We start from the raw sequence: 13,743 nt of genomic DNA on the forward strand, positions 1-13,743 counted from the left end.
AAGGTATTTGCCGTTTAAGGCTGAGGTGGCTTTACTGCAGTGAGAGGGAATTGCTAAAACTACATACACTCCATACCAGGGTTGCCAACCAAAATGTTTCTTTTTTTGGAGAACATATCCCAAAATCACGGAGAGCCAACATTTTTTACGGACAAATTGTTAAGCTAGAATGAATGGTAAGGATTATAAGTATTACACGTCTATAGCTTCATATACTGACAAGAACTCATTGCCAGCATTTACTGAGAGCTGTGAAATGATGATAATTACCACCAAAATTATCTAGTCAATCTTTCCATCAAAAAAATCATGGATATATCTATTTTTTTTCAAGGACAGAGGAAGAAAGTCACTTATTTTTATGGACTGTCCAGAAATGTCTGGATAGTTGGCAACCCGGCCCCATATTTTGACTCGTCCTGGCCAGCCATAACTCAAACCTTTATCCCACAGCTGGGAATTACCGTTCTCCTTTGTGGTTGTTAACAGTTCGGAACAGAAATTTTCCTTGAGTAGGGATGTCCATGATAACTTTGAAGTGCATGGTCAGATCTCATAAATAAAGACTCTGTATAAGAGATCTGAACTTTCACCTACAACGGGCCACCCCCCAGAGTGATCGATTCCCAGTGTTTAGGATGACAGGTGGTATGTTACGATCCTTATAGTTTGTGTCACGGTGCTCCTACCTGGATACTGTTTCCTCCCCGGGCTTAGCCTCCGTAGCAACAAAGGAGTCGTAGTTTGTGGAGTAAGTAGAGTCCATACTTGGTGAAGTTTAACGGTTTTAGTTGGATAAACTTACAAAAAACTTGTGTCATCCAAACAATATGTGATCTTTCATACACTAAAAACAAGCATCGTTCTTAAAAGCTGTGACGATTGTTTATTCTTGAGTACAGCAAGCAGATTGAAATTATCAAGGCGCCCCAACTGTAAACGCGTTTCGAACCAACTACGTGTCCTTAATCATTTTGGTAATGATTAAGGACATGTAGTTTGTCTAAAACACGTTTACAGTCGGGGTGCCATGATTATTTGTATGTTCTTGCTGTACTCAAGAATAAAGGATCGTCACAGCTTTTAAGGACGGTGCTGGTTTTCACTTAATGGATTACAAAAAGTTGGAAATCAGACTATAACTGTGCACGTCTGGTACAAAAAAGGTACAGGTGAGCTGGAGCGTACTTTTGCATAATATGTGATCTTTCTCTTGGCTCCAGCAGGCTAAGGGTAAACTGGCAGGTTAACTTGAATACTTTGCTTTATCTCTCTGCTGCTGTGCTAATTTCTGGCTTCAGTCTGGTTACTGGACTTTCTAGCAGTTTTGATACCGTTGAGTGGGGTTTTGGCTGTGGACCCCTCGTAATACTCTGTCTGTAAACTGCCTGGAGCCAGGGAGCTTTACAAGCTGCTTTCCGGGGCTCCTGCAGCTAGAAGGGGGATCGCTCCCCTCACTGCACCATGTCTGCACCCATTGTACTCTAAATTCCACTCCCTATAAAGCTTTCTGCAACCCTTTCCTTGGTAGGAAGCAGGACTAGCCCACTTCTGCCCAAAAGGGGGAAGAATGGAATGGTAAGTTCCATTCTATCCAAAGGTACTCTTGCCAGATACACTGCCACCTGCTGGACAACCAGGCACATTATATGTAATAAAAGTTGCATAACAATATTATTAAGGCACGGTATCAGAGGACCTGGAATTAAATACTCAGATGACATTCTTTTTTCAAACCATTTGAGACAGTAGCTAGGTGTAAAAATGATAATGCCACCTCCGGGGTACTACACACTGAGATGCTATAACTGAGATATCCATGTTAAAAGTTAAGGTGCATTCAAACAGCTATGTCCGTTTTGTGGAAGTGTGTAGATCTGGATCCCTGCAGACATGTTGCAAAAGATAGGACATGTCACCAGGACTAACACTATTAAACCATACACAATGCCTGATAGGGATGTCCCAAGTGATTAATAGTGGTGTTATTGAGAAATGTAATCTTCAAAAAATATGCAAAGGAGGCCTAAAGTGCACCAAGGACAGACTCTTGCTGTTCCTTAGCTCCTCCCAGCTCCACACAGCTAGACTCCCCCTCCTCTAATTGATTTATAGGACCAGGCATCAAAGGTGTCGTGTCTGCTGACCCTTTAATCCTGTGCCTGCATAGTGCAGTACACCCACATAGATATGCCGTAGATACCATTGTCCTAGCCCTGTCACAAATAAAACTACTCCACATGTGCCGAGGGTGCACTGCACGGTCCTAGCGTGGACTTATAGTCCCAGCCAAGATGACTGGTCCAATTACCATTAGGGTAAACCCAGTGTGACCATTAGTGTACACTTAGCTATGGGATGTGATGACAAAGGTCTATCAAGGACTGAACACACAGACCAGTTAAGATTTTTATTTTATTTTTTTAATTTTTATTTTAATTTTTAAAGATAATATGGTGTTACTGGGTAAGATGAAGACCATGATGTTATTGGTCTATTTGGCCATGATGTTTCTAGCCTTCTGGACCTTGATGTTAGTGGTCTACTTGGCCATGATGTTATTGACCTCTTTGACCATGATGTTTTTAGTCTTTTTGGATAGAAAAAGATGGTGGATGAGCGGCTTTCTGAAGGAGAGCTTTAAGAGATGGTGCGTATACCTCTGATGTCCTGGGGTGTGGTCGAAATATTCAGATGGAATAGATGTTTTAAGCTTTAGCAATGAGATGTTACTGTGGCAAGACGATGATGTTACTTTCGTCTCTTGAGCTTTTTGATCTTCTTGACCATGATGTTTTTGGTCTTCTTTGCCATATTTTTGGCCTCCTTGACCTTGATGTTTTTGGTCTTCTTGGCCATGATGTTTTGGGTCTTCTTGGCCAGGATGTTTTTGGCCTCCTTGACCTTGATGTTTTTGGTCTTGGTGGCCATGATGTTTTTGGCCTGCTTGACCTCCTTCTTTATGGCAACTGTCTTATCTTTTAATTGATTGGTCAGTTTCTTCACTCTCTTAGCCACATATTTTTTCACTGCCTTACTTTTCACACCCTCATCAGCGGCACTGTCATCTTCACTCTCCTCTGTTTCCTGCTCGTTTTCCACCATGTAGTTAGATGCTGCTATCAACCAATCTGACAAGGCACGACGTTGTTCTTCTTCGTCATCACCTTCTTCAATGTCCCTATGCTTTTTCACAGCATGATATTTCTTAGGAACTATGAAAATAAAAAAAATAATTGAATTAGGAATTCAAAATGGATATTGGAGGCAAAAGGTGAAATGTCAGATGATAAAATTGCAGAGTGGCACTTAGCCTCTCCTAGTTATAGAACTAGTCTTACCTGGTTTTCGCAGCATCATTGAAAGCAATCCGGTTGGTGAGTCGGGCCTCATCACTCGTTTGCCCTTAAAGAGCTCCTCCTCGACTTGCAGATATTCAGGATGAAATTTACGACTAGAAATGAAAAAAAAATAATATAAATTCTCAAAAAGTTTTAGGATAACAAAAAGTTATATTTGATAAAGGACAATGTGTGGGGCATGGGAATCCATATCATAGTCCCGGACTTCCATATAAAGTAACATTCTCAATTGCTTACCACCCTATACCTGAGCTTAACCATGGGTCTAAATCATGTTGCCCTCATCGTGCTAAAATATGATGTCTCTAACCTGAGCTGAAAACATGGGGGAATTAAATAACCAGTCTCTATCCAAGTCTCCATAAAAGTCCCCCAAATATATGAGTATAAACTTACTAAACGTAGATGAATAGCCACAGTCCGAGCCCCAGGACGATGACAATGAGCGATGTTCCAGCCACGACCACTTTGGCTAAAGTTGGCCTTCCTGGAATCACTGTAGAAACAAATGAAATGAGATGAAAAATAACAGAATAAGTATTAAATCTCACAAGGAGTTTAATAGAAAATAAAATTTAAATGCAAAAATTCCATTACCTGAATTCCAGAACCGGTCGGATGTTTCACGGAACCAGGCAGCAGGCACTGATTCTGCAAAAGTATTAAAAAAAAGGTTATAAAATAAGTAGCAAATCCACGTAACGACAGTAGCAGTCAGAGGCATTCTATGATGGTCCAGTGGGTGGTGTGTAATTATTTGCCAGATCTACATTGACATTGATTATAAAAGGAGCTTGGGTCTTATATATCTGTATATGCATTAGATTATTGGTCCATTTGAGCGGACACTTACCCTCTTTGCCAGGCAGTCTCCTCATCAGGGGATGGACCCCGGAATATTTGGATCCTCAAAAAGAAAAAGTTTACAATGAACCATAGAAACATAGAAGAGTGACGGCAGAAAAAGACCACCTGGTCCATCTAGTCTGCCCTTATATTATTTCTTTTTTTATGTTAGGATAGCCCAGGCATGTTTAAATTCACTTACTGTAGATTTCCCAACCACATCTGCTGGAAGTTTGTTCCAAGCTTCAACCACTCTTTCAGTAAAATATTATTTCCTGACATTGCTCCTGATCTTACCCCCAGCTAATTTCAGGGTCTGTCTCCTTGTTCTTGTGTTTAGCATCTTATTGACAACACTTCCCTACTGAACCTTAGTTAAACCTTTATGTAAATGTAGTGTGAATAAGCCCTAAGGGTAAATTCACAGAGCAGATTTTTACGCGCCCTTCGCTTTGGATGCAACGAGCCAACTCGCAGCTTAGCAGCACTGAATGGAGCTAAACCGCGAGCGGACACCTATTGTGGCTTCAAGCAATGTCTGTCCGCACTGCACCAAGAAGGGATATATCTCTTTTTGGCACTGTCATGGCTTTAAACTGTTGGGCTGCAACAATGGGAGGCAGACACGCATCTGTCTCTGGAATTTTGGTGTGATGTTTGTGCCAAAATTGCAAATTCCACCATATAAAGGTCCCTAAGGGGTTATTATAAGGTTTAGGGCAGTAAATCGGGGATGGGTGGGTGTGTGTGTGAAATAAGCATCCGTGGTGGTCTGGGGCAGTAAGGCGCTAATTTGATCATCCCTTACCTGGTCCTGGCAGTGGTCTCCCATGTCCTTGGACAATGAGAGAAAAAATAATGAAGACAATCACTGTGATCCTCATTGCAAAGTCGCTTTCTCAAAACCAAGTGAGAAATGGTTGCCCCCTGCTGCCGCGCACGCCTTTTTATAGGCTCGGGGGGCATTGTGACATCATCAATCACCAGGCAAGCCTCTGATTGGCTGCCATGGTCACATGGTATAACCACTTTAGCCATTCAGCAGCAGGTTAAAGCAGACATACACAGGGCTGTCACCCATAGTGATCAATCACAGCACAGCCTTGATTTATTTTTTTAAGACATTTTTATAAATGAGGCCCATTCTATGACCTATGTTTTTTGCCATCCACATCAATGCTCACACATCGAGCAAAGCCTGAGGCTGCACTACTGAGACATTCTGATGTCCCTGGAGACATGTGTGGTTGAAAACGACCCAATATATCAATTTCCATATAGAGATAGCTATTCCAGGCAGAAATGAGAGATATTATTGCAGATTTTGCATTGGGGACTGAGAGCCTCAGATGACTCTTCTGAGAGCAGTGATGTGCCCTGCAGGCTGCACTATCAGAATTTTATTTTAACTGCCATGCTCCCTTTTAAAAGTCCTGGGCTCTTTGAAGGTAGCCCACCCCTTTCATGCTATGCTCCACCTAGGGTTGCCAGTTTTCAGAAAGAAAAACTACCTCCCAAGTTTATATGGCTAAAATGGGAGTGGCTTTGGGGGCGTGGTTTAACATAGGGTGCTATTTCACATCTATGGTTTTATCATATTTCGAGTTTTGCAGCATTTTTCCTGTCTTTTTCAATATCAAATGCAGCCAAAAATCATGCACTGGCCTCATATGTGAACAGGTATAATGAATGAGCTCTTATGGAGAAAAAAAATACCATATGTTTCTATGTAAAAGGAGAGAGAAATCCACCTTCTTCACCTATTTCACTGCTGCCCCTGAACCATATGGCCCTATGCAGGAGCCCAGATTGACCAGGTTTATGATACTGCTCTGTTCTAGAAAACCAATTGAAGATGACGGTTTATTGCCACAGTCAGCGATACAAAATGTCTGTTCTGATGGATTCATCAGGGGATCAGCAAAAACACATCCAGTATATAATACTACTGTTGCCACATCAATATTTTTTTTGTGTTTGAAAAAAACGGATCCTGCACAATTGACTTACATTGTGTTTCATGCCGGATCCGTCTTGATCAGTATCTCATGACACACTCAAAAACGCTGCTTGCAGTGCTGTTATGTGTGTCATGGGAATGCAACAAAACGGAATGCATTTTGGTGCACTCCGTTCCAGACTCCAATAATATATTGTGTATTACCTTCAGATCTGATGCCTCCAAGGACCCTTCCTCCCAACCTTACCCAAATCCTAATGAAGGAAAATAAAATTGCCAAATGTCCCATAAAATCCTATCCTCTTCTTTCTTAGATATACTCCCCCAATAAGAAAACAAACACCCGAGCCCCTATCCATTCCCTCCTTAGAGCTATACTCCCCCATAAGAAACCTACAGTCTTCAAATACCTAAGCCATATTTGTAAGCCCACAACTTAGTAACCCCTACTCTTGCTTAAACCTCCGTCAAGCCACCTACTCTGCTAGGACAAGGGTCCCCACTACATGACTCACACCCAGATGAATAGTACAGTTGTAAAATGAACAAATCTGCCTTTAGGGAATATACCCTTAGAAATACTAGACATGCAACTTGTGCCCAGTACTTTTGGGGGTATTCTTTTGTATTGCAGTTGTCACACTTTAGGGGTGTATGCAGGCACAGTTGAGGCTACACAAAAACTTACATTGCATGACAATTTTATTAGCAACTTTTTAGTGACTAAACAACTTGTCTATAACTTTGCTATTTGTGCAGTACCCCAAAATAGGGTACTTGCAAACTTTTCTTGTTATGTCGTGTTTTATAATGTTATGTAACATGTTAATATCTTGAAATGTACCAGCATATCGCTGTATGGATCAGTTGGGTTTAATAATCCTGACTCAGCCCCTGCAGGAAGTTAGGTATGGGATATGGGTCTGCCCCTAGCTGAGCCTAGAGAGTAGTTACCATAGGAAATAAGAGCTCTGACATGTGCTCTGTTGCTCATAAGACAAGGCTAAAGTTCCAGAGAATCACTATCTCTGAGGATTATCTACTGAGAGAAAGAACTCTCTACTTTTATAGCACTCCAGGAAAAGAGAGAAAGAAAGAAAGGTCCAGAATTTGCAAGGCACTGAAGTCAGTAAGGTATTTGCCGTTTAAGGCTGAGGTGGCTTTACTGCAGTGAGAGGGAATTGCTAAAACTACATACACTCCATACCAGGGTTGCCAACCAAAATGTTTCTTTTTTTGGAGAACATATCCCAAAATCACGGAGAGCCAACATTTTTTACGGACAAATTGTTAAGCTAGAATGAATGGTAAGGATTATAAGTATTACACGTCTATAGCTTCATATACTGACAAGAACTCATTGCCAGCATTTACTGAGAGCTGTGAAATGATGATAATTACCACCAAAATTATCTAGTCAATCTTTCCATCAAAAAAATCATGGATATATCTATTTTTTTTCAAGGACAGAGGAAGAAAGTCACTTATTTTTATGGACTGTCCAGAAATGTCTGGATAGTTGGCAACCCGGCCCCATATTTTGACTCGTCCTGGCCAGCCATAACTCAAACCTTTATCCCACAGCTGGGAATTACCGTTCTCCTTTGTGGTTGTTAACAGTTCGGAACAGAAATTTTCCTTGAGTAGGGATGTCCATGATAACTTTGAAGTGCATGGTCAGATCTCATAAATAAAGACTCTGTATAAGAGATCTGAACTTTCACCTACAACGGGCCACCCCCCAGAGTGATCGATTCCCAGTGTTTAGGATGACAGGTGGTATGTTACGATCCTTATAGTTTGTGTCACGGTGCTCCTACCTGGATACTGTTTCCTCCCCGGGCTTAGCCTCCGTAGCAACAAAGGAGTCGTAGTTTGTGGAGTAAGTAGAGTCCATACTTGGTGAAGTTTAACGGTTTTAGTTGGATAAACTTACAAAAAACTTGTGTCATCCAAACAATATGTGATCTTTCATACACTAAAAACAAGCATCGTTCTTAAAAGCTGTGACGATTGTTTATTCTTGAGTACAGCAAGCACATTGAAATTATCAAGGCGCCCCAACTGTAAACGCGTTTCAAATCAACTACGTGTCCTTAATCATTTTGGTAATGATTAAGGACATGTAGTTTGTCTAAAACACGTTTACAGTCGGGGTGCCATGATTATTTGTATGTTCTTGCTGTACTCAAAATTATCTGCCTGAATAGACGTATGAGGAGAAAAATAATAAAGGATTTATTAAATATAAATAGGGAAAACTGAATATCACGTCTGTGACAATCAGGCTTCCAGACTCCAATGGTGGTGTAGGAGAGGGATTAAATCCACACCACTATAATAGAGTCCGGACTAGAATCCTATACAGCTAGCATTGCGGTGCTAATATAAGCTGATCAGGAAATTGCACACGGCTCAAGGGGTTAAACCAGGCACAGGTTTGTCAGGTGTGGATCACCCTGGCTGGGCGATGTGGGATAGCTGACGAGTGAATCAAGCCCCCTTGGGGTATATCATCCACCAGATGCCACAATATTGTGGACGCTCACTCAGCCATCTCCATCAGCCCAAACAGCCAAGGTGTAATGATAATCACAAACCCTAAGTACACAAGTCAGCTGTAGCGCTGCCTGAGTCAATCACACTCCCTGCTTAAAGAGCCGTGTAACAAACACAGGATCACCGGCTCAACGCGTTTCCCTATGGCCATATGAGCCACAATTCATCAGGAGCGAAGCGAAGTGTTTAAACAGTATTAGCCTGTGGAGCAGAACCGCCTCACACTGTTGTGTGTAGAGGCATTCGGCGCTGTGATGGCCGTACGCGGCCGCATTAACGCCGGCCAGATATCCAGTCAGCCCCGCCTACAAAGGGGGCGTGTGTTAGCGCTCGGCCGAATCGGAGCAAGGTGCGTCATCTGACTTACACCCCCGATCCGCCCAGAGCCCTCCTTACATCACACACCTCCATGCTGACACATCAAGTGCCCATGTATACAGGAGGAATCGAAAGTCGCGGCTATATGAAATATGTCACCTATACGCCTAGCACTGGTGTCAGCTATGCTGGAGGAGCCCAAATTGGTGACATCAAGGAAAATGTAAATGCATCCCTAAACAGAACCTTATACAAAGCGGCATAAATTAAAAGACAGTGACAAACATAATGACATACATACAGAGATAGGCCCCTCCTCCATAAATCCAATATGTCCATACCAGCAAGGGAGGAAAGGGGGAAATCATAGAGATACATCAAGCATTTATAGCTTATATAGTGGCCAAGGTCTTAAAACAACCACATGCACACAAGAACCAGTAAGGTATCCATATAGTGGTACGACTCAAATGAAGCATGAATACGAAATTGCTTCATTTAACCCATTAGGTTGAATGGTTTGCAATCTGAAGATCCACATCGCTTCTTTTTGGAGCAAGAGTGTGTCCATATCTCCACCGCATATGGATCTTTTGGGCATAACAATACCCTGGACCCTCAGAACATCCGGATTCCCTGCGTGCATTTCCCGCACATGACGAGACACCGTAGTGTCCCGTGAATTCCGGATGTCTGATAGATGTTCCCCTATCCTGCGTCTCATTTCTCGCTTTGTCTTGCCCACATACTGGAGCCCACAATTACACGTGATAAGGTATATTACACCCACTGAAGTGCATCTAATGAAGGACCGGATCTTATATCTTATTCCACTACTCACACTAGTGAAAGAATCTCCTTTGGTAATAAATTTACATATGATGCACGAACCACAGGGGAAATTACCTTTCGCAGAATTTTTGAGCCATGTTTCAGGAGTGGGCCGAGTGTAGAGACTATGCACCAAACGGTCACGTAAATTGGAACCACGTCTGTACGTGACCAATGGGCGATCGGATAGGGATGATCCAATGTCAGGATCCGACTGAAGAATGGACCAATGGTTCTGGAGGATTTCTTGAACTTGACGGTGGGCTTTGTCGAAATTAGCCAGGATACGTGGTGTCATATCAACATTATCCCTATTTCTAGGGGTCAGTAACTGGCTACGGTTTGTACTCATGGCGTGATGGTACGCCTTTTTCAGGGTATACTCTGGGTATCCCCTGTTTGTAAACCTGTGTTTCAGATCTAAAGCTGTGGCCTTAAATTCACCCAGCTCGGAACAATTTCTCCTGGCCCTGAGATACTGTCCCTTAGGGATACCCCTTCTCAGGGCCAGGGGATGTCCGCTCTCCCAGTGTAGGAGACTGTTGGTCGCCGTTTGTTTCCTAAACAGCTTGGTAGTGATACGTCTATCAGCACCTATTGAGATGCTGAGATCCAAAAACGTAATTGCGCTCTCCTGTATCTCAGATGTAAAAAAGAGGCCAATTACGTTAGTGTTTAGGACCTCCACAAATTCGAGAAAACCCTCTCTGGTACCATTCCACAATATCAGAACATCATCCAAATATCTAATCCACAATTGGATGCAAGATGTATATGGATCCATAGATTCCGAGAAAACCACCTCTTTCTCCCACCAGCCCAGGAAGAGGTTTGCGAAAGTAGGGGCACAGGGACTGCCCATCGCAACCCCCCTGAGCTGGTGGTAGATACGTTGATCAAAAAGGAAGATGTTCCGTGTCAGGATAAAATCCAACAATTGCATAACCAAGGCATTATGGCGGCGACACTGGTCCCCTCTCTGCCGGAGGAAAGTCTCCACCGCTTTACACCCCAACTCGTGTAGTATAGAGGTGTAAAGGGCTTCGACATCCAGACTAGCCAACCATATATCCTGCTCACAGTATATGGCCTCATGCACACAAACGTATTTTTTTGCGGTCCGCAAAAACGGGTCCCGTTTTTCCGTGATCCGTGACCGTTTTTTCATCCGTGGGTCTTCCTTGATTTTTGGAGGATCCACGGACATGAAAAAAAAGTCGTTTTGGTGTCCGCCTGGCCGCGCGGAGCCAAACGGATCCGTCCTGAATTACAATGCAAGTCAATGGGGACGGATCCGTTTGACGTTGACACAATATGGTGCCATTTCAAACGGATCCGTCCCCATTGACTTTCAATGTAAAGTCTGGAGTCCCTTTAATTTTATACCATCGGATCGGAGTTTTCTCCAATCCGATGGTATATTTCAACTTGAAGCGTCCCCATCACCATGGGAACGCCTCTATGTTAGAATATACTGTCGGATATGAGTTAGATCGTGAAACCTCATTTCCGACAGTATATTCTAACACAGAGGCGTTCCCATGGTGATGGGGACGCTTCTAGTTAGAATATACTACAAACTGTGTACATGACTGCCCCCTGCTGCCTAGCAGCATCCGATCTCTTACAGGGGGCCGTGATCAGCACAATTAACCCCTCAAGTGCCGCACCTGAAGGGGTTAATTGTACTATCATATCCCCCTGTAAGAGATCAGGGCTGCCAGGCAGCAGGGGGCAGACCCCCCCCCCTCCCCAGTTTGAATATCATTGATGGCCAATGTCACAGTGTGCGCCCCCCCCCCCCTCCTCCCTCTATTGTAATAAATCGTTGGTGGCACAGTGTGAGCCCCCCATCGGCCCCCCCTCCCTCTATAGCATTAACAACATTGGTGGCCAGTGTGCGGCCTCCCATCTCCCCCCCCCCCCCCCCGATCATTGGTGGCAGCGGGTTACTAGCAATAGTACAATAGTAAAAGATTCATACTTACCTGGGAGCTGCGATGTTCGTGTCCGGCCGGGAGCTCCTCCTACTGGTAAGTGACAGTTCATTTAGCAATGCGCCGCACAGACCTGAGGCTGTCACTTACCAGTAGGTGGAGCTCCCGGCCGGACACGAACATCGCAGCAGCAGGTAAGTATGAATCTTCTACTATTGTACTATTGCTAAGTAACCATGGCAACCAGGACTGTAGTAGCGTCCTGGTTGCCATGGTTACCGATCGGAGCCCCAGCGATTAAACTGGGACTCCGATCGGAACTCCGCTGCCACCAATGATGGGGGGGGGGGAGATGGGAGGCCGCACACTGGCCACCAATGTTGTTAATGCTATAGAGGGAGGGGGGGCCGATGGGGGGCGCACACTGTGCCACCAACGAATTATTACAATAGAGGGAGGGAGGGGGGGGCGCACACTATGCCACCAACGAATTATTACAATAGAGGGGGGGGGGGCGCACTGGCCATCAATGATATTCAAACTGGGGGGGGGGGTCTGCACCCTGCTGCCTTGCAGCCCTGATCTCTTACAGGGGGATATGATAGTACAATTAACCCTTTCAGGTGCCGCACCTGATGGGGTTAATTGTGCTGATCACGGCCCCCTGTAAGAGATCGGGTGCTGCCAGGCAGCAGGGGGCAGTCTTGTACACAGTTTGTAGTGTATTCTAACTAGAAGCGTCCCCATCACCATGGGAACGCTTCTGTGTTAGAATATACTGTCGGTTCTGAGTTTTCACAAAGTGAAAACTCAGTTTTGAAAAAGCTTTATGCAGACGGATCTTCGGATCCGTCTGTATAAAAACTAACCTACGGCCACGGATCACGGACACGGATGCCAATCTTGTGTGCATTCGTGTTCTTTCACGGACCCATTGACTTGAATGGGTCCGTGAACCGTTGGCCGTGAAAAAAATAGGACAGGTCATATTTTTTTCACGGCCAGGAAACACGGATCACGGATGCGGCTGCAAAACGGTGCATTTTCCGATTTTTCCACGGACCCATTGAAAGTCAATTGGTCCGCGAAAAAAAACGGAAAACGGCACAACGGCCACGGGTGCACACAACGGTCGTGTGCATGAGGCCTATGCCGTCCAGTCTCTGTAGCACATCCATAGTGTCGCGGGCATACGAGGGCAGACTCACCACAAATGGACGCAGGATGGTATCCACATACGTACTTATATTTGCAGTGAGGCTGCCCATGCCCGAAACAATGGGTCTGCCCTTTACAGGAAGACCCTGTTTATGTAGCTTGGGCAGGCTGTAGAATGTAGCAAGAACAGGGAATTTGGGTAGTAAAAATTCGAACTCTGCTTTGCTAATTAATCTTTCTTGTAAAGCATCCTGCAGTATTCCTGCCAATTGGGCCTTAAAGGTCAATGTGGGATCCGAACTCAAGGTATTATAGGTTTTTTTATCTTCCAAGAGTCTCAGGCACATGGAACGGTAGTTTTCTTGGTCCATGACAACAATGTTGCCGCCCTTATCAGAAGGCTTAATGACAACACTGCTGTCATTTTCCAGCTGTTCCAGTGCCAATCTTTCCTCAGGCTGCATATTATCATGCCCCAGGCTCATCCCATCGAGTTTCTGGAGATCCCGGATCACCACATATAGAAAGGTGTCAATGGGCGAATTGTCATTGAGGGGTGGAAATAATTTAGACGGATTCTTCAAGTCCGTATATGGACCGTCCCCTATATTCCTATCCCCCTCCTCTGACAAGCCCACCAAAAGGTTAAGATCCTGTAGGTCTTCTAAATTAATGCCCAGTTCCAGACACTGTCGTTTGTTATGCAATGAGAAGAATTTTTTCCACTTGAGCTTGCGTGCATATAACTGCAGATCCTTGATCCAATAAAATA

The sequence above is a fragment of the Bufo bufo genome, chromosome 2 (genome assembly GCF_905171765.1).
Source record: "Bufo bufo chromosome 2, aBufBuf1.1, whole genome shotgun sequence".
In the NCBI taxonomy this organism is placed as follows: Eukaryota; Metazoa; Chordata; class Amphibia; order Anura; family Bufonidae; genus Bufo; species Bufo bufo.